The 27,263-nt window shown below is 49.0% G+C and overlaps 1 protein-coding gene across 1 annotated transcript in view; it reads left to right on the forward strand.

Moving 5' to 3' along the window:
- Positions 1-250: 250 nt before the first annotated feature.
- Positions 251-27,263, forward strand: part of MGAT5 (alpha-1,6-mannosylglycoprotein 6-beta-N-acetylglucosaminyltransferase) — a 304,189-nt gene continuing 277,176 nt past the window's right edge. Inside the window, exon 1 of the mRNA XM_082260943.1 lies at positions 251-329. The gene's annotated coding sequence lies outside the window, so the exon portion shown is untranslated. The remainder of the gene's footprint in view (positions 330-27,263) is intronic.

The raw sequence follows: 27,263 nt of genomic DNA on the forward strand, positions 1-27,263 counted from the left end.
ACCACCTAACTGCTGGGAAAAAGGGGGCGGATTTGACGTCTTGCGTCCTTTCCACGCTGCAAGAAAAGAGAGCTGCGGAGTTGTCCTCCCCTCCTGCGCCCGCTTTGGTAGTGTCCGCTCTGGTGTGAGGCGCGCTGGCCCCGCCCCCCTCGCTCTGCGCTGTGCAGGGTGTCAGTGAGGCAGGGGATCCGCTGACTGGATCGGGGACTCGGCTCGGGGCGCTCATGGAGCATGGGGGGAGATGAGGGGAGCGCTTCATGAGCATGCCGGAGAGTACGGGGGACCGGAGCGGGGAGGAGGAGACGCTGCCGAGCGGACAGGAGCAGCAGGTGAGCCCTGTGTGTGTGAGAGAGCTGTGTACACCGCCCGGAGGATGGAGGAGGAGGACGGCGGCTCCTGTCATCAGAGGACCGGGCCTGGGACCCGCACTGTGTACCGACGTCATGGCTACCAGAGGGAGGGGGCATCACCCAATATCACCCCCCCCCCTCCCCAATCACTGGCACCTCAATCCCCCCCTCCCCAATCACTGGCACATAACCCCCCCCAATCACTGGCACATCACCCCCCCAATCACTGACACATAACCCCCCCAAATCACTGGCACATCACCCCCCCCAATCACTGGCACATCACCCCCCCCCTCCCCAATCACTGGCACATCACCCCCCCCAATCACTGGCACATCACCCCCCCCAATCACTGGCACATCACCCCCCCCAATCACTGACACATCACCCCCCCCAATCACTGACACATCACCCCCCCCAATCACTGACACATCACCCCCCCCAATCACTGACACATCACCCCCCCCCATCACTGGCACATCACCCCCCCCCAATCACTGGCACATCACCCCCCCCAATCACTGGCACATCACCCCCCCCAAATCACTGGCACATCACCCCCCCCAATCACTGGCACATCACCCCCCCCCAATCACTGGCACATCACCCCCCCCCATCACTGGCACATCACCCCCCCCCAATCACTGACACATCACCCCCCCCCATCACTGGCACATCACCCCCCCCCCATCACTGGCACATCACCCCCCCCCCATCACTGGCACATCACCCCCCCCCAATCACTGGCACATCACCCCCCCCAATCACTGGCACATCACCCCCCCCAAATCACTGGCACATCACCCCCCCCAATCACTGGCACATCACCCCCCCCCAATCACTGGCACATCACCCCCCCCAATCACTGGCACATCACCCCCCCCCAATCACTGGCACATCACCCCCCCAATCACTGGCACATCACCCCCCCAAATCACTGGCACATCACCCCCCAAATCACTGGCACATCACCCCCCAAATCACTGGCACATCACCCCCCAAATCACTGGCACATCACCCCCCAAATCACTGGCACATCACCCCCCCAAATCACTGGCACATCACCCCCCAATCACTGGCACATCACCCCCCCAAATCACTGGCACATCACCCCCCCAAATCACTGGCACATCACCCCCCCAATCACTGGCACATCACCCCCCCCCCCAATCACTGGCACATCACCCCCCCCCCAATCACTGGCACATCACCCCCCCCAATCACTGGCACATCACCCCCCCCCCAATCACTGGCACATCACCCCCCCCCCCAAATCACTGGCACATCACCCCCCCCCCCAATCACTGGCACATCACCCCCCCCCCCAAATCACTGGCACATCACCCCCCCCCCCTAATCACTGGAACATCACCCCCCCCCTAATCACTGGCACATCACCCCCCCCCTAATCACTGGCACATCACCCCCCCCCCAATCACTGGCACATCACCCCCCCCCAATCACTGGCACATCACCCCCCCCCCCAATCACTGGCACATCACCCCCCCCCAATCACTGGCACATCACCCCCCCCCCAATCACTGGCACATCACCCCCCCCCCCAATCACTGGCACATCACCCCCCCCCCCAATCACTGGCACATCACCCCCCCCTCCAATCACTGGCACATCACCCCCCCCTCCAATCACTGGCACATCACCCCCCCCCCCAATCACTGGCACATCACCCCCCCCCAATCACTGGCACATCACCCCCCTCCAATCACTGGGGCACATCACCCCCCTCCAATCACTGGGGCACATCACCCCCCTCCAATCACTGGGGCACATCACCCCCCTCCAATCACTGGGGCACATCACCCCCCTCCAATCACTGGGGCACATCACCCCCCTCCAATCACTGGGGCACATCACCCCCCTCCAATCACTGGGGCACATCACCCCCCTCCAATCACTGGGGCACATCACCCCCCTCCAATCACTGGGGCACATCACCCCCCTCCAATCACTGGGGCACATCACCCCCCTCCAATCACTGGGGCACATCACCCCCCTCCAATCACTGGCACATCACCCCCCCCCCCAATCACTGGCACATCACCCCCCCCCCCAATCACTGGCACATCACCCCCCCCCCCCAATCACTGGCACATCACCCCCCCCCCATTTACTGGCACATCACCCCCCCCCCCATTTACTGGCACATCACCCCCCCCCCCCAATCACTGGCACATCACCCCCCCCCCCAATCACTGGCACATCACCCCCCCCCCCCAATCACTGGCACATCACCCATCAGTCATTGGTGCCTCATCACCCCCCCCCCCCATCACTGGTACAGACATGGGTACCTCATAATCGTGCTCCCCCTGCCATGGGTACCTCATAATTGTGCCCCATTTGCCATGGGTACCTCATAATCGGGCCCCCCCCCTCCGACATGGGTAGCGCTGCACCACACCACCCCCCCCCCCTTTCTGACACGGGTACCTCACCACCACCCCCCCCCCCCGACACAAGTACCTCATCACCCAGTATGAATCCCTAGATACCACGCTACCAGGAGCAGGCAGGACCCAGCCTCACCCCTTGTGCATTACATTGCTACATTTGCCCTCATCACCCAGGGGCACATGGCCATCAGCGGGCATCACACAATATCACCCCTCGACTACACATGGGTGTCACTGGCACATCACCCCTGGGCACGTGGAACCATCACGAGTACATCTCTGACTTACCCCCCCCCGGCACACTGGCACATCTTCCTTCACCTCCCAGGCACACTGAACACTGGTAATGTCTGCCTTTATCACCCTGGGGCACATAGAACTGTCACTGGTACATCACCCTCATCACACCTCAGGCACCCGACTACCAAGAGCAGGCATCACCCTTGGGCACCCAGGTCTGTCACTGGTACATCTACAATAATCCCACTGGCACATCACCCGGGCATCACCCCTTGGACACAAAGCCATCACTGGTGCATTTCCCACGATCTCCACCCCCACCCCCCTCTTAATCCTCTGGTACAAGGTCCTTGCATCTAAAGTTACCTGCTGGGCACACAGGGCCATCGCTTATAGATCTGCCCTCATTGTCCCCCCCCCCCCCCTCCCCTGTACACTGCACCATCACTGGATTATACTTACCCACCCCCCTGGGACACTGGCCTTCCCCAGGTACAATTGTCTCTCCTCACCATGTGTAGGGTACTATACCAGGTCATGGCATCCACCAGTGTTCCATCCCGGGCACACAGGCCCTTTAGTATCACTTCCCACTTCTGTAGGGCTCTTTGCTTCTTGGAGCTGGCATCTCCCAGGGTCACCCTCTGGGCACACAGGATTCTCACTGGTATTAGTCACCCTCTTGTGAATGCTGACATTTGCCGGGCATCCCATCTGTCATGATGATCGCCATTCACTGATGCCTATACCTCTCCTCGTACCCTACTGGCATGATGACCCTTTGCCCGTACAGCTGCCATTGTTACCACCAGGGTACAGTGATGACCGCCAGCCATCTAGCATCCTATCCTGGGCACACAGGCCGTGGTCTTTGATCTTATCTTTCGTTCACAGGCTTATCATTTCTACTTGTGACGGGGGGGGGGGGGGGGGGGTGATGGTGGTATTTGTGGTGACAGCCCTTGGGGCACATAGTAACCTTTACCTTCATATACGGGTGTATTAACCTCTTATCTGTCTGGGGCCGCCCGCCATTCTGTCACTTTCTTGTTATGATTGCCATCAGGACCAGCCATCTCCTGGTACTTTCTTCTGGGGGATGCTGTGACAGATGGTGGCCTGGCACCTTCACCATGGCTCTTTGGGTCTACTAGCTGGCACTGCCTCCCCTTCCATTGCTATCGGTTGCTGGGTTGATTGATACTCCCACTGTAGAGAGCATACATTGTACATAATGGGTGTAGTAGTTTTGCAGCAACCTACTTTACCACCTTGACCTGTCAGAAAACCGGAGGGGGGAGGCACAGCTTTCATCAGTGCCCATAGAAGCTGCATTAGCCTTTTATCAGTATGGCCTAAGAAGGAGAATGCCCATTACTACCAACACTGACTGCAGATTGCATTGCTAATCACACGCTGCTTTATGACCAGATCCCCTCGGTGGGCATCTTGGGTTTATTATGCCAGCTGACCAGTGTTACCTTCAGGACAAGCCAGTCTACGTTTGCTTGGTGGGGCCACTGTTTACATAATGGTCCTAATCTAAACAAATAAAAGCTGCTCTTCCAGTTGGCCAGGCTGGATGTCTATTTGTCAATCATTGCTTAGCCCATGCAGCTTCACCTTCGTTTCCTAGCAAGTAGAGTGCAGAGCCTCCCACGGGGGTTATACTTGTGTTGTAGCAGCATCCAGGCCTGCACAGTCTGCCTATCCTATATGAATGTATAAGCAGGTGCTGCAGGGGTCACGCTGTATGGGAGAAGCCACAGCATCTTGTGTTGTCTGATGAGGAAGATCACATGGCTCCCCCCCCCCCTCTCCTCCTGCTTTGTAGCCCATGCCGCAGATCCTCAATGATCCTGTGAGCCCTCTTCCAGTCCATACAGCTAATATTTACATGGATTTACATCAATACTGAGCAGCCCGGTGTGTGTAGGTGATCCTGGGCTTTCCCCATCCATGTCTTCCCTGCAGGTTGTGTTGCTTGCAGCCTGGGGGTCGTCAGTCTGCTGTTGTAGGATATATATATATATATATATATATATATATATATATATATATATATATATATATATATATATATATATATATATATATATATTCTTAGATTGTAAGTTCTAGCGAGCAGGGTCCTCTGATTCCTATTGTATTTGTACTGTCTACCCTCAAGTTGTAAAGTGCTGCGTAAACTGTCGGCTCTATATAAATCCTATATAATATAATATATATAATTTTTTTTATTTTTTTGTTCCTGTTTCATGTGTCCATGTTTGTGGTTTCTCATTGTCTACTGCGAGTTCATCTCTACTTGCATTTATATGGGGCTGGTTTATTTTGTCCGGGTATTCTTTGCTGTTTATAAATTCTACTTGTAAATGTTTTCATTGTGAACAAAAGTAACATTTAGAGCCGGTTCACACTGAGGCGACACGACTCCTTACTACTTCGGGGGCGACTTGTGCATTACCATGCACCACGACTTCGGAGCGACTTGCGGGGACTTCACATAATGGAAGTCTATGCAAGTTGCTCCAGGTCGCCCCGAAGTAGTACAGGACCCTTTTTCTAAGTCAGAGCGACTTGTGTCGCTCCTATTAGAACAGGACCTGTAGCGGTCAATGGACTGCGAGGGAGCGCGACTTGTCAGGCTGACAAGTCGCGCTAGTGTGAGCGACTCTTGGGGCTCTTTCACACGGCCGCTCCGTATGTCCGTATATCACCCCATCCGTTTGCGGGTGATATAGGGACATAATGCATGTCAATGGGATTGCAGATGTCAGTGGACATCCGATTTTCGTCCTTTCAGTTCTGTTCCATTTTTTGGAACGGAACAGAACCCTATTTTTCTTCCGTTTAAAAAAAAAAACCGGAAAGGACGCAAAATCGGATGTCAGCGGTGTCATCCGCTGACATCCGCAATCCCATAGACTTACATTATGTCTGTATATCATCCACAAACAGATGGGATGATATGCGGACATAGGGAGCGGATGACACAAATGTCGTCCGTGTCCGTTAAAAAGAAAAAAAAGTGCAGGAGTGGATCGAAATACGGTACAGTAAATCATCTCCGCTGCCACATTAAATCTCTGCTCCTACCCCTGTGACTTCCCTGATCTCGGCTCCTAAATGTAAAAGCGGCGGGTGTATGAAAATATAATCTCGGCTCCGTGATTTATATTTTCATAGACCCACCGCCGCTTTTACATTTAGTAGCGGAGATCAGGGAAGTCACAGGGGTAGGAGCGGAGATTTAATGTGGCAGCGGAGATGATTTCATGTAACCGCAGCAACAGCTGATGCGGTGTAACGTTAGAAAACCCTACCCCGTGAGAATTCCCTACCCTCTGGAGCTGTGAGCATGCGCAGTGGGAAGCGGCTCAGCTGTTCCATGACGTAGGTGAAGAGGAAGTGACGAGGGTAGAGAATTTTCACGGGTAGGGTTTTTTCACGAACACCGGCAGTGTAACCAAGGCACCAGGCTGCTAATTCTAGTCGCCAATGTGACCTGGTGCCCGGGGTTTGTCGAGCCTTGAGTTCACATACTTTAAACGTGAAATATATTGTGTGTGTAAAAAATAAAATGGGATGAAGAGACTAGAATGGAGTTCCCTTTTCAGTGGCAGGGGGTTCACACCACCAACTTGTAATATATATTCAGATAAGCAAATGGTGGTTCAGAACACCAAGAATAACTCTTAATTGTACAATGCTAACTTGGATACAGAATTTCAAAAGCTGTATTTACAAATTGTAGGAAAAAGACAAACTTCCCTTACGCCATAAAAACAGGAGAAAGTAAGTCACTTAAAGAGGTTGTAAACTTTAGATTTTTTTTTTTTTTTTTTTTTAACGAGCACCTAAAAGAAAAACACATAATGAGCTAGTATGCATCACATACTGGCTCATTATGAAATACTTACCTAAGAACGAAGCCCCCACAGTGCCGACCGCTTACCTGTCCATGTTCTGTCGCCCCTCTTCCGGGTTTGCGGCATCCGGCCACCTGATTGGCTGAAGCCGCGATGACGTCATTCCCGCGCTTGCGCGGGAGCCGACGATAACGGCACGGGGCTCTGAAGGAACGGCACGATCGGCCGTTCCTTCAGAGCGCATGGGCCAGTGATGTCACTGGCTGCATGCAAAGTAAAATATCTCCTAAACGGTACATGTTTAGGAGATATTTACAGTACCTATAGGTAAGCCTTATCATAGACTTACCTATAGGTACAAGTTGTAGAGGAGGGTTTACTTTTTAAAGTATTCTACACAGAAGCCATAGAGAACATTATGCTGCCTGTAACATCGTTCAGCATGACCAGTATAGTGGTGGGTAAGTGATGGTCTGGGGAGGCATATCCATGGAGGGATGCACAGACCTTTACAGGCTAATCAATGGTACCCTGACTGCATTAGTTATTGGGATGGAATCCTTGGACCCATTGTCAGACCCTACGCTGGTGCAGTGGGTCCTGGGTTCTTCCTGGTGCACGACAATGTCCGGCCTCATGTGGGGAGAGGAGGCAGCCAGTTCCTGGATGATGAAGGAATTAATACCATTGAATGCCCCCCACGCTCTCCTGATCTAAAGTTAATAGAACACCTCTGGGACATTGTTTTGGTTCGTCAGACGCTGCCAGGTTGCACCTCGGTCTGTTTAGGAGCTCAGTGATGCCCTGGCCCAGATCTGGGAAGAAATAGCCCAGGACACCATCTGTCACATTAATAGCATGCCCCGACGTTGTCAGACATGCATACAAGCACGTGGGGGCCATACAAACGGAGTACCATTTCTTTTTTTTTTTTTTTTTTTTTTTTTTTTTTTAGATGCTGCAATGAAATTTCAGCAAAATGGACTAGCCTGCTGCATCATTTTTCACTTTGTTTTTCGGGGTGTCTTTGAATTCAGCCCTCTGTAGGTTGATTATTTTCATTTCCATCAAAAGATGTGGCATCCTTTCCTTCCTAACACATTACCCAGTCCATATCAGTATAGATATCCAGCATATTTTTTCCCATTGAGATCTGATGGGTTTTCAAAGTGTTCCTTTTAATTTATATATGCATTGCGCTAGAGCCGCATGATTCATCGTTAAAAAAATTGCGATCTCGATTCACCCCTCACAATCTTAAAACAAGCATGTCCTCGATTCTTAGTGCCGGTTCACACATATGCTATTAGCATGTGATGCAATTTCAGCCATACAGATTACATGGCTGATTTTGCATCACATTAGGACCAAATTTGCACAGGACCCTTTTTTGGTCCACACTAGAATCCGATCGCATTGTGTTCACACCTATGCAATCCGATTCCTGTCCTAACTGACAGTTGTACTGCAATATGTAAACTCATCTGGGGGGTGTAGTTAACTTTGTATTGACACTCCCAGCAGTTCGCATATGACAGTGTAAACTGCCTGCGAGTCGGGCGCAATGCGGGAACCCGCAGTGGATTTGCATGGTTCTGCATTGCACCAGTGTTAACCGGCACTCAGAGCTGTTCTCTGCTCACTCAACAACTGTCAAAAAAAAAAAAAGCCATAATGGAAGTCTATGCAAGTCGCCCCAAAGTAGTACAGGACCCTTTTTCTAAGTCGGAGCGACTTGTGTCACTCCTATTAGAACGGGTCCTGTACTACTCAATGGACCGTGACATACCGCGACTTGTCAGGCTGACAAGTCGCACTAATGTGAATGGGCTCTTAAACTTAGCCTTTTTCTGACACTTGTTTGCTTACAAGTTAAAATGAGTATTTTTTTGCTAGAAAATTACTTGGAAGCTCCAAATGTTATATATTTTTTGCAGAGACCACTAGTGAATAAAATGGCGATCGTTGCAATCTTTTGTCACACTGTATTTGCACAGCGGTCTTTGAAACAGTTTTTTGGGGAAAAATACACTTTAGGCCCCTTTCACACTTGTGAGACTTGTCCTCCGATTTGGGACTGCAAAGTCTCATAAGTCGTATTCCATGATTTCCAACGAGTACCATTCATTTCTGTACGACTTCAAGTCGCAACAATTTCAAAGTTGTCCCTGCACTACTTTGGGGCGATTTTATTGCGTTTTGAGGTCCAAAGACATTGGCATTGCTTCAAGTTCAAGTCCAGTCAAAATCGTGGCAACAAAATTGCGGCAAAATCGTGACTTTTAGATCGCATAAGTTTGAAAGGAATCTAGGTAAATTAAAAAAAAAACTAAACTGTACAGTTGGCTCAATTTAGTTTTTTGTAAAATGTAAAAGATGTTACACTGAGAATCATAATCTTTATTCTTAGCAAAAAGATAATTCTCAATTTATCCATAATCGTGCAGCTCTAATATACACACTCTCTGTTCTCCCATAACAGATTGATATTTTTTTTTTTTTCGTGCATAAAATAAAGTGCAAACTCTTCAAAAATGAGTAACAAAACACCCAGTGCAATCCTTCCACTGGACTATCTGGGTCTGACTCTGGACTCTGCCTTAGCCAGAGTACTCCTTCCTCTGGCCAAACTCCAGAAACTGCAGGCTGCAATTCGCCTCATGCTATCCAGCAGATGGTCTTTCCTCCGGACTTGCATGCGAGTGCTGGGCCTGATGGTGTCTACCTTTTGAGGCGGTCCCGTTTGCACGGTTCCATACAAGGTCCCTGCAAGGGAGAATCTGATCAAATGGGACAAGACTGCAGTCTTTGGACAACCAAATCCAGCTGAGCCGGGGAACGAAGGAGTCCCTGATATGGTGGCTTTGCGCTTCGGCTGGGCAAATCCTTCCTCCACTTGTATTGGACAGTGGTCACCATGGATGCCAGCCTGTCTGGCTGGTGAGGCTTTCTCAGCAAAAATTCTGCTCAGGGGATCTGGACACTGGAAGAGTCCAGACTACTGATCATTGTCTTGGAACTCTGAGCCATCAGACTGTGCCTGGACCATTGGACAGATCGTCTTCAGGGATGTCCAGTGTGAATTCTATCAGACAATGCAGTGGCTTATGTCATTTACTAAGGGGGCACAAAAAGTCCTGGCAGCTCTGGAGGTATCATTCTAAGGTGGGCAGAACTGTTTGTTCCAGCCCTTCTGCCGTACACATTCCCAGGGTGGAAAACTGGCTGGTGGATTACCTCAGTTGGCAGGCGTTGGACCAAGGGGAGTGGTCCCTTCATTTGGGGGTGTTTCGTCAGTTGTCTCCAGTGGGGCATCCCCTAGGTGGATCTGTTGGCATCTCGGCTCAACAGAAAGGTATAGAATTTTGTGGCTTGGTCAAGGGATCTGCTGGCGGACACCACAGATGCACTGGTAAGCCCATGGGGTCAGTATCTGGTTTCTGCCAAGACTTCTACACAGGATTGAGGCAGAAGCGATTCCGGTCATCCTAATGGCTCCAGACTAGCCTCGTCGGGCTTGGTATGACGATCTGGTGCAGCTGCTTGCCGACATTCCTTGGAAGCTTCCTCTGAGGGGAATCTGCTGTTCCAAGGACCAATCTTCCATCCTGCTTTACAGTTGCTGGCTTTGACGGCTTGGCTGTTGAACGCCAGGTGTTGATGGATTGAGGTTTATTTGAGTCGGTGTTTCCAAAGCTGTTAAAAGAAAGATTTACCATTGTACGTGGAAGATGTACATTATGTGGTGAGTCTCTTGAGGTTCATCCTCGCTCCTCAGTGGCTCAGATCTTTACCTTCCTTCAATGGGGGGTTGAACAGAAATTGGATTGGAGTACCATCAAGAGCCAGGTGTCGACTTTGGCGGTCTTCTTCAGAAGACCCTTGGCCGCACACTCCCTGGTGCGTATCTTTCTTTAGGGGGTCCAACATTTGGTTCCACCAGTGCGGTCTCTGTTGCTGCCTTGGGACCTCAATTTGGTCCTTTCGGTCCTCAAGAAGCCTCCCTTTGAGAACCTTCGGGAGATTCCCTTGCTAACGCTGTCTAAGAAGGTTGCTTTTTCCGTGGGTATCACCTCTATGCGCAGGTTGTTGCAACTGGCGGCATAATCCTGTCCACCTTACTTGGTGGTTCACAGAGATAAGGTGGTTTTTCGCCCCTGTCTGTTCCTCCAAAAGGTTGTCTCTGATTTTCATTTGAATGAAGACCTTGTGTTTCCTTTCCATGCCAAAACATCGAAAGGAAATTGTCTTGCATGCCTTGGATGTGGTCTGGGCAATTAGGGTGTACCTAGCAGCTACCGAGTCTTTTAGGAAGTCAGACTCCATATTTGTGCTTACAGATGGGCCTCGGAAAGGGTTGTTCTGTGCGACAATTTCCAGATGGATCCAGATGGTTATTCAGGCCTATTCCATCAGGGTTCAGGTTCCTCCTTTCCCGGTCAAGGCACTCTACGGGCGTCAGTGATGCAGGTTTGCAAGGCATCCACCTGGTCATCGGTGCACACTTTCATAAAGCTCTGTAAAGTAGATGTGTTGGCATCTGCAGATGCTGCTTTTGGCCACAAGGTTGCAGTTTAGGGGACCTGATCCTTTGTGAGGGTGTATTTATTTATTTTTTTCAGGTGGGAGCCAGTTGTTTTTGGTGTAACTCCGGTTGACTGGTTGGCTACTGTTTAGCCTTGGGAATTTTTTTGCTGTTCCCACCCCTCATGTTTAACACTGCTTTGGGACGTCCCGATGGTCATGAGGATCAGGAGGTGTGTCCGTCCATGAACAAAAGAGAAAATGGGATTTATGACTTGCCGTAAAATCAATTTTTTTGATGATCATTGACGGACACAGCACCCACCCCTCTGTGGAATTGTAATCCTTCTGACACTGCTTATAACAAAACTAACTATAGCGCAGAGAGGGAGTATACCCTCTGGGACTGCCCATAGGCGTAGACAGACTTTTTCTGCTTAGTGCCCTACTCCTGTAGGGGGGCAGTATAACCCAATAGTCATGAAGATCAGAAGCTGTGTCCGTCAATGAACATTAGCGAAAAGGATTTTACGGTCAGTCAAAAATCCTACATTCTTAATGGCACTTTTCCACTGCAAGTACCGACTCGGCTCTACTCGGCTCTATTCGGCCCTGCTTGGCCCGGTTTGCTTTTCCACTGCTGGTACCGCATGGTACTATGTTGGAACGGTTCGGTACGGTATGGTTTGCTTTTCCACTAAAGTAGTACTAAAGTTAAGTGGGTGGGATAACAACGGGGTGGGTGGGATTCTCTGACCAATCAGTGGCTAGTAGTGACTGCATGCAAAGAATTGTGGGATATGGTACCGGGTATGGTACCTCTTGGAACCACAATCGAAGTGGTACTGTTTTTGAGCCGTACCGTTCGGTTCCATGCAGTGGAAAAGCGCCGCCGTTCCGTACCGAACCGTTCCTACACTATACCATGCGGTACCAGCAGTGGGAAAAGGAAAAGCGAGTCGAACCGTTCGGTTCCATGCAGTGGAAAAGCGCCATTAGTGTTAGTAGGGTAGTCAAGGTAGTAAGGCATGATTCTGATTGGCCAGTGCATGCACAGTAAACCTCTCAGGTCTGTCCTTTAAGTCCTGCATAGGAAAGAGGGAGGGTTTCCAATTCCTGCACTGCTGTACTGGCTGCGTGGGTAAGGACGAGGCAAGTACAGCAGTCTGTGGGGGGGGGGGGGGGGGGGGAAGAGAGAGAGGTGCACAGTTTTCACCTAATTTTTTTTTTTTTTGTAAAAAGGTTCACACTTTTAATTGTAACACAACGCACATCTACACTGTTACTGCATGGCGCGATAAGTGTGATAGAGCTGTGACACCTACCAGAAGCTAGTGGTATTTAGGGACTCTTATGATGATTTTTTGTCATTCAGTGATGAGAAGTGGACATTTTCTGAATGCGGAAAAGCCAGTTTAGGCATTCTTAAGGTGTCTACATTTATAAGTTAATGACTGCCTTCTGACATTGAAGGGCGGTGTATAGAGCTGACGTATTGCTGTTCATATCCATCTGACCACAAGGTGCTGCTGAGATCGAGGTGACAGACGTGCAGAGCTTGTGCGGAAATCATACCGTTCTGAAAACGTGCGCCTTCTGAGGAATAGATGACATTAGTGATTGCCAAATTCAGCGATCTGTGCTGTGCTTGCATCTGGACAGTTTGCATATTTTCGTGTTGAAATTTGGTCTGGAGCCTTTTTTAGCTGAAAGATGAGAACATTTTTGCTTTGAGCTGCTGTAAATGTAAGTTTGTCAATTTTAAAGCTTTTTGTTTTAAGATCATTTTTAGTATTCTTTGTTCCAAGTATTTTGTCCATCCAATACCTTCTACTCTTTAACGTAATTGGCATTGGTTTAGCTGTCATCTCTGTTTTTGAGTTTAGCAGAGAACACGTCAGGCTGACTGGAAATGTCTAGTTTATGATGGCTAGGTGGGTTCTGGCACACAATGAAACAGAAATTTGGGGAAAAGGGGGTCTCCTTTTGTTGCTACGTGTCCAAAACTGTATAGAATGTTTATTTCTAGTCACCAGTGTCCGTGGAGGAAATGCTGTATTCTCTTAGGTATTAAACCCAAAAACGTATTGCATTGCATGTTACCAATTCTCAGATGTGGTGGCTGCATTCGTTTTCTTAGACATTTTTACCCTTTTTTTTACCTGGTGATCCAGCCAGTTAGTGTTATTTATCCACTTCCTTTTAACGTACCAAGCTGTCCAGACAAAGTAGTGGTTAGGCTGTGTTCACACTGTGCGTCAGAAATGTGCGCAAAAATCACGTTTCTCTTACGTTCGTTGACTGACACAGCTCCTTAGTCTTGACCAGTGGGTTATACTGCCCTCTACAGGAGTAGGACACTAGGCAGAAAAAACAACTCAAACGCCTATGGGCACCCCCAGGAGGTAGACTCCCCCCCCCCCCCCCCCACCACCCCCCCCTCTCTGCAATAGGTATTGTTTTTTTTTGTTATGTATAGTCAGGAGTACGGACCTAGTTCCTTGCTGGGATCACTTTTCCTGGCAATTTTTTTCTCCCAGATTTTTTCCTGTGAGATCTACAATCAACTGCCAGACTGGGCGACTGGCTGGATGATCTAGATCTAGTGGTCAACCCCAATCTGGCCAGCGAGCGTGTGCAGACCACAGCTTCACGCTAGGTTGGCCGTGATATTGTCCCCTGGATTTGGGCTGGCCTGCGAATTATGCTTGGTTCCTGGTATGGCGAGTAGCTGTACCCCCCCTCCCCCTGGAGGGTTTTGGGGTGGATGCGAGCCCCTCCTTGGGACGATCGGGCCCCAGGTTCCCCTCCTTTCTATTATACTCTGGTGGTCTCTGGGTTATCTAGCCCCCATCCACCCCCTTCCCCCATCTGGGGTAGTGTGGTGGTCTGGGCGGTTTCTGGGGCATGGTGCTGTACTGGTGGGGTACGCCGCCGGCAACTGGGCTAGCGGCTGAGTTGGGGGGACTCTACCTGGTGGGGGCACCTACCTGGTTCCTCCCTTCCTCCTTGTTCCTTTTCTGGGTCCCTGGGGGGCCTCATGGAACTATTTTGTTGTGGCCTATATTATGTATAGGCCAGCGACCATTTTTCGTTGGTCCGGCATAGGAATCAGTGGCGGCCATTACAGAGGAGCTTCTGGGCGGTGATTTCGGCTGTAGGAGCCCCTCCTTGTCTCCTGGTGCTGACTCCTGGGTCTCTTCCTTTCCTGGACGCTGCATATGGAGTGCGGTTTATCCTGGTGGTGCCGGTCTGATGGGGTCCTCCCTCTCTTTGCTGCAGGATTGTCGGGTACTCTGTTGCTGTCGACCAGGTGGTGTTACCAGCGTGGCGGGGGTGTCCCTTAGCAGCGTTTGACACTTTTTGTGGGGGTCCCCTTATTTTCTCATTGAGTCTTTGGAGAACGTTTCCCCACCTGACCCCTCTGAGGCTTTCAGTGATGAAGAGGAGTGGACATTTTTTCTGAATGTGGAAAGGCCGATGAAGGGTTATCTTAAGGGGTTTACATTTAGAAGTTAATGACTGCCTTCTGACATTGAAGGGCGGTGTATTGAGCTGACGTATTGCTGTTCATATCCATCTGACCACAAGGTGCTGCTGAGATCGAGGTGACAGACGTGCAGAGCTCGTGCGGAAATCATACTATTCTGAAAACGTGCGCCTTCTGAGGGATAGATGACATTAATGATTGCCAAATTCAGCGATCTGCGCTGTGCTTGCATCTGGACAGTTTGCATATTTTCATATTGACTTTTGGTCTGGAGTCTTTTTGTTGGCTGAAAGACGAGAACCTCTTTGAGCTGCTGAACATCTTGCTATTTATTTTTATTAAAAAAAATATATATATATGTGTGTATATATAAATATGTATATATGTGTGGGTGATTTTTAGTATTGTCTTTGTTTTTTCTAAGCATTATGTCCATCCAATACGTTCTGTTCTTTAACCTTATTGCCATTGGTTTGGCTGTCAGCTCACGGTTTGCGTTTAGCAGAGAACACGTCAGGCTGACTGGAAATTGTCTTGTTTATCATGGCTAGGTGGGCTCTGGAACACCATGAAAACAGTGTGTCTGTGCGTGAAACTTAAAAAATGGATGCAGCTGAAGCTGTGGTAGATGCCTGTCCCCTTTTGGCACTTACCTTCACTGCTCCAGACAGCTTGTGTTTTCCTTTTCCCTCCTATTTTGACAGATTTGTCTCAAGAGTGGGAACGTCCAAAGCGTCCCTTTGCGGTTCCAAAACTCTTTGCTAAGAGGTACCCCTTTGAAGAGTCCCTCCTTTAAAAAGTGGACTGTTCCACCGGTGGTGGACCCCCCCAGTTTCCAGGTTAATTATACGGTGACCATGATCCCAGTTGAGGAATCATGGGCCTTTAAGGATCTGGCTGACAAAAAAGCAGAGGCTGTGGCCCGCAATATGTTCACTTTTGCAAGTTCGGCGCTTAGGCCGGTCTTCATCATTGCCCTGGTGTCGCAGACTGACTGAGTGGGCAAAACTTTTACGCCGTGATTTGGAGGGTGAGCAGCTCCCCCCTGCCTTTGCTGAGCTGGCAAACCAGTTGGTTCAGGGGCTGCAGTTTTTCTGTGATGCCTCTTTGGATTCCACTCCCCTGATTTCTAGCCTGTCTGTTTCGGCAGTGGTACTTAGGCGCGTTTTGTGGCTTGTTGATCAGCAGACCAGACCTCTAAAGGTCTGAACTGCTTTACCTTTTCAGGGAGATTGCCTGTTTGGGGCTACCCTAGATGACCCCATTAAGTGTCATGTGAGGGGGGGGGCGGACAGGCAGAGTACGTTTCTGCCGCATGCTGTTAAGGGTAAATAACCTTTTCCTTCTCTGCTCACAAGAATTTTTTTCTTCCCTCAGGGCCTGCTTACAAGGGTTCAAAGCCTTTCAAGACCTCTTCGGGAGGATCCAAGTAACCTTATTCTGGCAAGTCAAGAGCGGGTTTCTCTAGACCTGCGAACAAGGCTCCCTCAGCATAAAGGTGCACCCTCAGGGGACGTCTTCGCTGGTTTCCAGCCCCATGGACCTCCTTGGTGCTAGACAAGTTGGTCCATGAGGTGATACGGTCAGGCTACAAGATCGAGTTTCGATCTTACTGACCAGTAAGGTTCTTTCCTTCCAATGTGCGCCCTTCCTCGGACTGATTGCAAGCTCTTTGGGGTGGTGCAAGACCTGCTGCTTCAGAGTGTGATTGTCCCGGTTCTGACCTCGACACGTTTTTTTATTCATATCTGTTCACGGTCCCAAGGAAACAGTGCAAGGTGCATCCAATTCTGGAAGCTCAGAATGGAATACATTCGCACAGTAGTGGCATCCCTGCATCAATGTGATTTCCTGGCCTTGATCGACATCAAGGACGCTTGCTTTCACATTCCAATCTACCGGTCACCAGCGCTGCCTTCGCTTTGCTGTAGGAGAGGAGCATTATCAATTCGTGGCGTTACTATTTGGTCTTGCCTTTGCTCCTAGGGTCTTCACAGGTGCTGGCTCTGGCGTTGCTACGTCAGCGGGGGATCGCAGTACTGGGCTACCTGGATGACCTCCTCCTACGAGCGGAGTCCTCTGCTGCTCTGGTGGACAACGTGTAGATCACTATAGACTGAGGGAGTCCGGCTGGCTTCTGAATTACCAGAAGTCTGCTCTGGTTCCTTCCAGAAAACTGGACTATCTGGGTCTGACTCGGGACTCTGCTCTAGTCAGTGTTTGTTGATCTTGACGAACTTTAGAAATTGCATGCGGTGACTCATCTCCAGCTGTCCAGCAGATGGTCATCCTCGGGACTTGCATGTGGGTGCTGGGCCTGATGGTATCTACCTTTTTTGAGGTGGTTTCATTTGCACAGTTCCATACGAGGTCCCTGCAAAGGGAGATATTGGCTAAATGGGACAGGTGTCCGAAGTCTCTGGAGGATCGGATCTGGCTGAGCTGGCAAACAAAAGGGTGTATGGGTCTGGTGGCTTCGCTGTCTGGCTCTTCGACAGGGCAAATCCTTTCTTCCCTTGTATTGGACAGTGGTCACCACAGATGCCAGTCTGTCCCAGGTGAAGAGGTGTCCTGGGTCGGAGTTCTGCGCCAGGTGTTTGGACACTGGAGGAGTCCAGGCTCCCATATAATGTCCTGGAACTCTGAGTGATCAGACTGTGCCTGGATCCCTGGATGGATCATCTTCAGGGGTGTCCGGTGCAAATTTAGTAAGGCAACACCACGGCTTATGTCAATCACCAGGGTGGAACAAGTGTTGGCAGCTCTGGAGGTAGCCACATTTTACGGTGGCCAGAACGCTTCGTACCGGCCCTCTCCGCCGTACACATTCCAGCAGTGGAAAACTGGCAGGCATTTGACTATGGGGAGTGGTCCCTTCATCCGGATGTGTTTAATCAGTTAAGTCTCTGGTGGGGCACCCCCGAGGTGGATCTGTTGGTGGCTCGGATCAGCAGAAAGGTTCAGAGGTTTATGGGATGGTCACGGGATTTCTGGCGGACACGCTGGTTGCCCCGCGTGGCCAGTATTGTCTGATCTACGTTTTAATTCCTCAAGCTTCTGTCGAGACTCTTGCGCAGGATCAAGGCAGAAGGGATTCCGGTCATTCTAATGGCCCCGGACTGGCCTTGGTACGCAGATCTGTTGCAGCTGGTTGCTGTTCCTTGGAGACTGCCTCTTAGAGTATGTTGTCCCAAGGGCCAGTCTTCTATCCTGCTTTAGTCACTGGCTTTTGACAGCTTGGCTGTTTATAGCCAGGTGCTGAAGGATAGAAGTTTGCCTTGGTCAGTGATTCTGACACTGCTGAAAGCTAGGAAGTCTACCTATAGGAAGATCTACCATCGTATGTGGAAAGCGTACATTTTGTGGTGAGTCGCTTGGGTGTTTACCCTCGCTCTTTCTTGTTTGCTCGGGTCTTGACCTTCCTTCAACTGGGGTTGAGCCAGAAGTTGCCTGTAACCATCAAGGGCCAGGTGTGTACCTTTATTTCAGGGAGTTTGACACTTGACTCCACGTGTGCGGTCTCCTCTACCACCTTGGGATAGGAACTTGGCGCTTTCTGTCCTGCCGAAGCCTCCCTTTGAAAACATTTAGGAGATTCCCCTGCTTATGCTGTCCCAGAAGATGGGACAGCGTGGCGATCACCTCTGCCCCAAGGGTATCAGAATTGGTGACGTTCTCTTGTCGCATCCACTACTTGGTGGTCCACAAAGATGATTGCATTGAACGGACATGGACCAGCCACCTGCCCGCTTGGGGGCAATCAGCGGACAGATCCCCCCCCCATGCAGTAGCGGACTTCTAAAGTAGCCGCCCCTTGTGGGAAGTGGCTAAAACTACACTCTCCCTAGACTGACAATGTTGCTTTATAAACGTGTTTGCTAAATGCTACTTCATCCAGAATGAAGACCATGCAAGGCAGGAAATGTTGCTGGCAAGGATGACCATGTAAAGGAAAAATCCTAAGCAAAACGAAAGCAGCTGCCGCATCTTACGATTGGTAAGCTGCAAAAATTTAATTTTTGGTTTTAAAGAATAAATTCACCCTTTCATAACATGTTACGCTTCTATTCAGGATATTCGCTAGCTGTCAAAATGTTAAAACTGGGCAATGCGGGGACCTGCCCAGCCACATCGCCCATTTACAGTCCTCTGTGAATGGAAAAATAAAAGCCATGACAGCCTTAGTGGCCGTCAGCTTGTAGTTCTCGGTGATCTACCACGGCGCTGTGGTAGATAATTTATTCTGGTCAGAATGCATTGGCTTGTCGGTACAAGCAAAATACACTGACAGATATGCAGAGTCCTGCATGACCTCTGTGATCTGATTGCTGGTGCAATGCTTTACAGGCTCCTGTTTTGCTTCTGGCGACTATGGTCACTGGGACTGGAACCAGTTCACCCTCATTCTAGAGCCCCTCAGTGTTTGCTTCCTTCTGTAACATAATTGCATAGTTTTTTTTTTTTTTTGTTCCTGTAAACATCTTACCATTCCTTACTGGTCCATCAGCATTTTTCACCTAGGTGAGCATGATCTCCTCCTGGATTAGGGGCCGGTTCAAACTACAATGCGGTGTGGGAAACCCATTTTCTGTGCTAGTTTCCTGTACCACGTTGAAAATTCACTGCACTTGGCGCGGTTTTGCTGTGCACACTCTATGCACATTCTATGCAATTTATGGTATGAACCGTCCCCTATGGCCTGTACACACAATCTGAAAATTGGACGAAAAATACCGCTTTTGAAGTGATCATACAATAATCAGATCATTAGTACACAGCTTTCAAGAACCGATCCCAACAGTTCACCCAATATTATCCGATTGGACAAGCGCAAAACATTTTCTCGTACGATTTTTTCATTAATCAGTACAGTTGTGGTCTGAAAATGCAGTACAAATACACTACAACACCTTGCATAACTTTTGACTTTTCATTCTGTCGTACAAGAATTTTTGTAACTTTAGTAACCTCCATTTTCGATATGCAACTAGCATGCAAAAATAACTAGACGATCTGTTATCCAATTTCTGGATCGTGTGTATGGGCCATTAAAGTGCCAGTTACTCATAACACTTTGATAAAAATGTTCTTTAGCAAGGAGCATACATTCCACATTAATGCTACCAGAATTAGTGTGTGCTGTATATTCCCTCCAGCGTTGCTCCGGTTTCTTCTTGCTGGAGGCTGCCATTTTGCTGAAGCCCAGCGCTCCCTGAGCAGTAGTAATCTTTAGGATTTCAGCAGATCTGCCTATAAATTATCAGCACCGTGCCAAAAAGAGAACTGAGCATGTGCAGAGCAGGGTGAGATGGTGTATTGCTGGATTTTTAAACAGTATAGACCCTTTTTTTAATGTTTTACATAGCTATACCTGCATGAAGTGATCTAGCAGGACTTGTTCCTAAACCGACCACAGTAAAATCAGTCTCTATATGCAGTAAAGCATGCTGCTTGTTCATCGTGGAACCCTAAGGAGTTAATCATGAGCATTGTGTAAAAAGGCTTTTTGATCTGGTCTTCTCTGATGCTCCCATTCTTTTACAGTCTCCAATCCATCTGCTGATAGTACAGAGCCTTGGGGGGCACTCTGCTCATGCTTTGGTGTGTATGTCTAGTTTTCCCTAAAACGTCTTTCAGGACAGCACCTTAGAGAGATGGCTCCTCCCTCTCCTCATCAGGAAACACCCCATCCACCAGATTTTAAAAGGAGGCTTCTCCCACCATTCATCAGTTTTTGTGTTTCCTCCGGCCGAGGAACACCTCTGTGGGGAGCTGGGCTCTTAAGGTGCTATCCTGAGAGACCGGGCTTCCTACGTCCACCTACCCTTTTTTGGAGACGATTGCTTCTCCCATTCACGCGACCGACTGCAGTGCATGGGCTCCTTCTTCCTCTTCAGTGCTCTAGGCTGAGTCAAGACCCCGCAGAGCACAGCCCTGGGAAGGCATCTTGGAGGAGCGGAACGTTTTTTTCTTAAGTCCGCCGCCTTTTTTTCAAATTTGCCGCCATTTCTCCGGATCGAGTGACGCTCGTCCGGACCGGAAGTGAGGTTTCCAGGAAAGGGCAGCGTTCTGCAGGGGGCGTATGGCGTCATTTCCGCCAGACGCAGAGGAAGAAGGGAGGAGCAAGCTGGTGCCTTATTCCGGATCCGGTCCAGTGCAGGTGCGCTTTGGTCTCCGGAACCGGTACCGAAGCCACGGGTGATACCGCTGCCAAGCGATGGAAGCTTCTTCAGCGAGTGGGACAGGCACAGGCACCAGTAAGGCCCAGGTAAGGGGTATCTTTATATGGCCTATCTTACTGTGGGGTCTCTCTCCATCCCTTTTTTCTTTCCCCCCGGTGGCTGGGGGCCTGTCAGGGCACATGGGACTTCCCTTTAAATGTCTTTCTGTGCACCTTTGGTGGCCCTGAGAATCAGGCTGACTTTTAAGAAGCATGTGTATGTTTTCCCATTCATGTCTTCCAGGCTAAAAGCTCTGAAACTGTTTTCAAGAGAAAGTGTCCTTCATGCAAAGCAAAGTTGTCGGAAAGTTGGAAAAAGACACTTTGCCAGGGATGTATTGATGCACTAGTAAAGGAAGAAGCATCTACAGTTTGTGGCGATTTAGTCGCATCTGTGAGGAAGGAATTGGATGCTACCATCCAATCTTTTCGGTCATCCCTACAGGACCCTGCCCTGAGTCAGCCATCAGCCTCACTGTCCTCTCAGGGTTCACAATTGGTTCCTTCGGTGGGGACAGAAGGGGTTCCTTCCACCCAAGGAGATAATTCCCCCTCACATTCCAAGGAGGATTCAGAGGAAGAAGAGGAGGGAGGGGCACAAAGCAGGCCCACTAAATACAAACTATCCTTAGAGCAAGTGGATGGTCTCCTGAGGGCAGTTTACATCACCCTGGGTCTAGAGGAGGAAAAGAAGGAACTGTCCCTACATGACAAAATGTATGCAGGCTTGGAAGAGCCTAAGGGCCGTATCTTCCCAGTGCATCAGACCATCTCAGATGCAATTAAACATGAGTGGACTGATCTGGAAAAGAAAACCTTCTTCCCTAAAGCCTTTAAAAGGCGATTTCCTTTTGATGAGGACCCAGGAGCTCCCTGGAATAAGATGCCAAAGATTGATGCAGCCTTCTCCCAGGTTTCTAGGTCAACAGACCTAGCATTTGAAGACATGGGAATACTGAGGGATCCCATGGATAAGAAGATGGACCAGCAACTTAAGAGATCCTGGCAATCCATCATGGGGAGTCTGAAACCTGCCATGGCAGTAACCTGTGTGTCCAGGAATTTGGAATACTGGCTTAGCCAGCTAAAAGCACACATCACAGCAGACTCACCTAAACAGGAAATTTTGGATTCCTTTTCCACGCTCTCCACGGCCATAGCCTTCATTGCCGACGCTTCAGCAGAGTCAGTGAAGATGACAGCAAGATCTGCAGCTTTATCCAACTCAGCCAGAAGGGCTCTTTGGTTAAAGACATGGCCTGGAGATACAGCTTCTAAAAATAAGCTGTGTGGACTTCCTTTTCAAGGGGATCTACTATTCGGGCCTGGGCTAGACTCTGTTCTAGATAGAACAGCAGACAAAAAAGTCTTTTCCTGTGAAGAAGAAACAGGCAGCAAAGAAGCTTTTTCGACCTCAAAAAGCTCAGCAAAATAGCAGACCCCAGGAGAAGAGAAGAAACTGGTCGACACAAAAACCCAAAGGGAAAGGAGGTGTTCTCTTCCATCCTCCTGTGTCAACCAACAAAACACAATGACAAGACATTGCCGGTGGGAGGAAGATTGAGGGAATTCCTCCCCTATTGGGCAGCCATAACAGAAAATCAATACATTCTGGGTATGCTGTCCCAAGGCTACAACATAGAGTTTTCAGAGACGCCACCCGAAAGGTTCTTTGTCACAAACCTCCCAAGAGATGCAGAAAAAGCCCTGGCTATGATGGACCTGTTAAAGGACCTGAGGCGACAGGGAGTTGTCTGTCCAGTTCCAGTGGAGGAACAACATCAGGGATTTTATTCCCACATATTTTTGATAAAGAAACCATCGGGGGATTTTCGTCTTATACTGAATCTGAAACCATTAAACAGGTCAGTTCTGTACAAAAAGTTTCGAATGGACTCAATTCTTACAGTCAGAACCCTGTTAACAAAAGGATGCTTCATGGCATCAATCGACTTAAGGGATGCTTACCTACATATCCCTATTGCCCCTCACTCACAGAGATTCCTAAGGTTGGCAGTAAATCTGGGAAAGGAAATGCTCCATATCCAATTCAAAGCACTCCCTTTCGGGCTATCATCCTCCCCTCGTATTTTTACGAAGGTAATGGCAGAGTGTCTAGCTCCCCTCCGCCTTCAGGGAATCTCTGTGGTGCCTTACCTGGACGACCTGCTTTTCTTTGCCCCGTCAAAGGAAAAACTTCAAGAGGACCTGCACAAGGCAAGAGGTCATCTAGAAGCTCTGGGATGGATAGTGAACATCAAGAAATCGAATCTCACACCGGCTCAGCGGGTTCAGTTCCTAGGGTTTCAGTTATGCTCTGTGGAACAAAGAATCTTCCTACCAGAAGACAAACAGGTCAAAATACAGAATTTGGTAGCAAGGCTACAAACAAATCAGTGGTGGTCGATCAGAGAGATCATGTCAGTCCTTGGAAACCTGACTGCGTCAATTCCAGCTGTCCAATGGGCAAGGCTGCATTTTCGACCACTCCAATATTTCCTCCTCAGAATCTGGGATCACAATCCAGAGACTTTGGACTTAAAGGTAAAAATCACCACCAAGGTCAAGAGGTCCCTTTGGTGGTGGAGAAATCGGATTAACCTTGTCTCAGGGTTTGGCCTGGTCCTTCCCGGCAGACCAGAGGTTAACAACGGATGCCAGCAGGTGGGGGTGGGGAGCCCACTGGAACCAAAACCTGGCACAGGGGGTTTGGTCTCAGACCGAGACAAGAAAATCCTCAAATTGGAAGGAATTAAAGGCAGTCGGCCTAGCCCTAACTGCCTTCTCTCAAAATCTTCAGGGGACTCATGTTCAAGTCCTTTCAGACAACGCCACTACAGTGGCATATCTAAACAAGCAAGGGGGCACAAGAAGCAAAACCCTACAGCTTTTGGCAACGGAAATTCTGCAATGGGCGGAAAGGCAGTTACTTTCCTTGTCAGCAATCCACCTAAAAGGTACACTAAACAGTGTGGCGGATTATTTAAGCAGGCAGAAGATCCGAGAAGCAGAATGGAGCTTGAACCCAGAAGTCTTCAGGTTGATAACCAAGACTTGGGGAAAGCCAGAGGTGGATCTGTTTGCAACGAAAGAAAATGCAAAACTTCCACTTTACTTCTCACTCCACAGAAACGACAACTCTCTGGGAGTAGATTCCCTGGCACATCCCTGGAGGTTCAGGTTGGGGTATGCCTTCCCCCCCCTTCCAGCTCATTCCGTTGGTATTGAGAAAAATCCAAATGGAAAGAGCCTCAGTGATCCTGATCACACCTTATTGGCCCAAAAGGGTTTGGTTTTCGACTGTCCTTCAACTATCAGTCAAACCTGCTTTTCAGCTCCCTCTTCGTCAAGACCTACTGCTTCAAGGTCCAGTCTATCATCCAGAAGTGGAAAAGCTAAAGCTCACCGCCTGGTATCTGAGGAGCAACTGCTGAAAAGGAAAGGATTTTCAGACGCATTAATTGCTACTCTACTTTCCAGTAGGAAAAAAGTCACAAGGAATATATATGCAAAAGTTTGGAAGACATATAATACCTGGTGTGAATCGAAAGATCAAAAATTGAACAGTATTACTTCAATTTTGGAGTTCCTACAGGAGGGCGCAGGAAAAGGTTTGGCAGTAAGTACCCTCAAGGTACAAGTTACAGCCCTGGGGGTATTCTTGGAAAGGCCCATTTCGTCAGAATCTTTAATCATCAGATTCTTCAGGGCCCTTACCCGCTCCAGACCAGTGCCTGTCAGAAGCTTCCCCAAATGGGACTTGTCGGTGGTCCTTCAGGCCTTCACAAAGGAACCTTTTGAACCACTAGAAACGGTTACACTAAAAAACCTTACCCTCAAGACGGTCTTCTTGGTGGCAATAACATCAGCAAGAAGAATCAGTGAATTACATGCTTTATCAGCTATCGAACCTTTCTTGTCCATATATCCAGACAGGATAATTCTCAAGACGGATCCAGGGTTTCTCCCAAAAGTAGCTTCAACGAGAAACCGCTCACAAGAAATTGTTACCTACCTTCTGCCCTAATCCATCAGGAGATAAGGAAGAAAGCTTTCACTACCTAGATGTAAGAAGGGTTCTTATACACTACTTGGAGGTTACTAAAGAGTTTAGATCATCAAACTCTCTTTTTGTTCTTTTCTCTGGCAACAAAAAAGGTCGCCAGGCATCAAAAGGATCAATAGCCAGATGGCTCAGATCCGCTATTTCAGAGGCTTACTCCCAAATGAAATTGTCTCCCCCACAGGGGATCAGAGCTCACTCTACTAGAGCGTTAGCCACTACATGGGCAGAGAAAGCTGGTGCCACTCCAGATCAGATCTGCAAAGCGGCTACGTGGTCAAGCTACTTTACATTTGCAAGACACTATAGGTTGGACCTTTTGGCAGCTGAAGATCAGGCTTTTGGCAGAAAGGTCCTGCAAGCTGTGGTCCCTCCCTAAATTGAGTAAGTCTCGATAATCCTCTCTAAGGTGCTGTCCTGAAAGACGTTTTAGGGAAAATTCAAGTTAGACTTACCGGTAACTTGTTTTCCAATAGTCTTTCAGGACAGCAGGAGGATCCCGCCCTATTGTATAAAATGTATTGCTGTGATTAACCATATCTGTTTATGTGTTCCAGCATGGGCCGGAGGTACTCTTCTACAAACTGATGAATGGTGGGAGAAGCCTCCTTTTAAAATCTGGTGGATGGGGTGTTTCCTGATGAGGAGAGGGAGGAGCCATCTCTCTAAGGTGCTGTCCTGAAAGACTATTGGAAAACAAGTTACCGGTAAGTCTAACTTGAATTTTTTTTTTTTTTTTGGAGGGTTCATGTGATCAGCACTGTCCAGACCAGCCTCACAACCTTTTCAACACCCTTGAAATAATTTTCAGGTCTCGGGGAACCCCTGCTAAAAATTTCTATCTTTAACTCCGGATACATTAGTGTGATGGTCCGTGGGGTAAATGCTCCTTACACTTGTGGACAGTGTGCTCTTTTTTAATATATAGGTGGCTGGCTGATAGTATGCCTGGACAGTGTGCCATTTCTTTGTAGCCCAAACTGAGCCTGACGAGTCTGTACACCCTGACTAGCACCTGGAGGCAAACTGGGGAGGTGTTGCATCACCTGCTTTAAGCCCTTGAGCACTGAACTAGGGCGCTTCAACCGTGTGGATTGCATGAGGTTGCTGAGTGGCCCCATTCACTTCAATGGGTTACATCCAGGGCTTTTTTTCAGCAGGAACGTGGGGGAACGCAGTTCCAGCACCTCCAGAACTGAATGTATGTAATGGCAAGGGTTTCTGGAGGGTCTATTGATGCTGGCTGCTGGGGAATCTATTGTTGCTGGAGGAAGGTGATCTGGGTTCCAAACAAAATACTTAGCACCACAAAATGCTACTTGGTTCTGTATTATCTAAAAGGGGCGATACTGGGAGGTGGGACAAAGGAATGTTGCTCAGAGGTGGGTAGGGGGTGGAGTCAAGGGATGTCTCCAAAGGGAGTAGTTCCTGCCCCTATTCTCTGAGAAAAAAGCCCTGGTTACATCCAGCGTGCGCTGTGCCCGCTGAAAGCAACAAGGTGTAGAATTCCTGCCACGGCGCAAAGCGTCACAGCATGTGTACACCCACATTGCCCCTAGCTAAAGGGGGTAAGGGTTGGGGAGGCAGCAAAAGCACAGCTCGCCCCCTGAGTTTTACTGCCCCACATCCACTAGTGTTCACAAGCCGTATGAATCTTCTCTGTGGTATAGCAATTAATCATAGATGCCTTGAATTCTGATTAGCATGGTCAGGTTGAGAAATAGGTTTGCAAAAGGGTTAGATTAATAAAGTATTTTTAGACTCCATTCACACTGAAGCGGCACGACTTGTGCACGACTTCGGGGGCGACCTGTGAAGTCGCCTCCAGGTCGCCCCGAAGTAGTACAGGACCCTTTTTCTAAGTCGGAGCGACTTGTGTCGCTCCTATTAGAACGGGTCCTGTACTACAGTGGGAGCCTGAGGACCGCGACTTGTCAGGCTGACAAGTCGCCTGACAAGTCGGATCAGTGTGAATGGAGCCAGAGTCTAGGACTGCAAGGTCCGAGTAATGTTTGCTAAAGTATTGGATACAACATTATAAATATTTTGGATTTCACAATAGGGTTGATTTACTAAAACTGGAGCGTGCA

This window comes from Pelophylax lessonae, assembly GCF_965119305.1.
Source record: "Pelophylax lessonae genome assembly, chromosome: 6".
Lineage (NCBI taxonomy): Eukaryota > Metazoa > Chordata > Amphibia > Anura > Ranidae > Pelophylax > Pelophylax lessonae.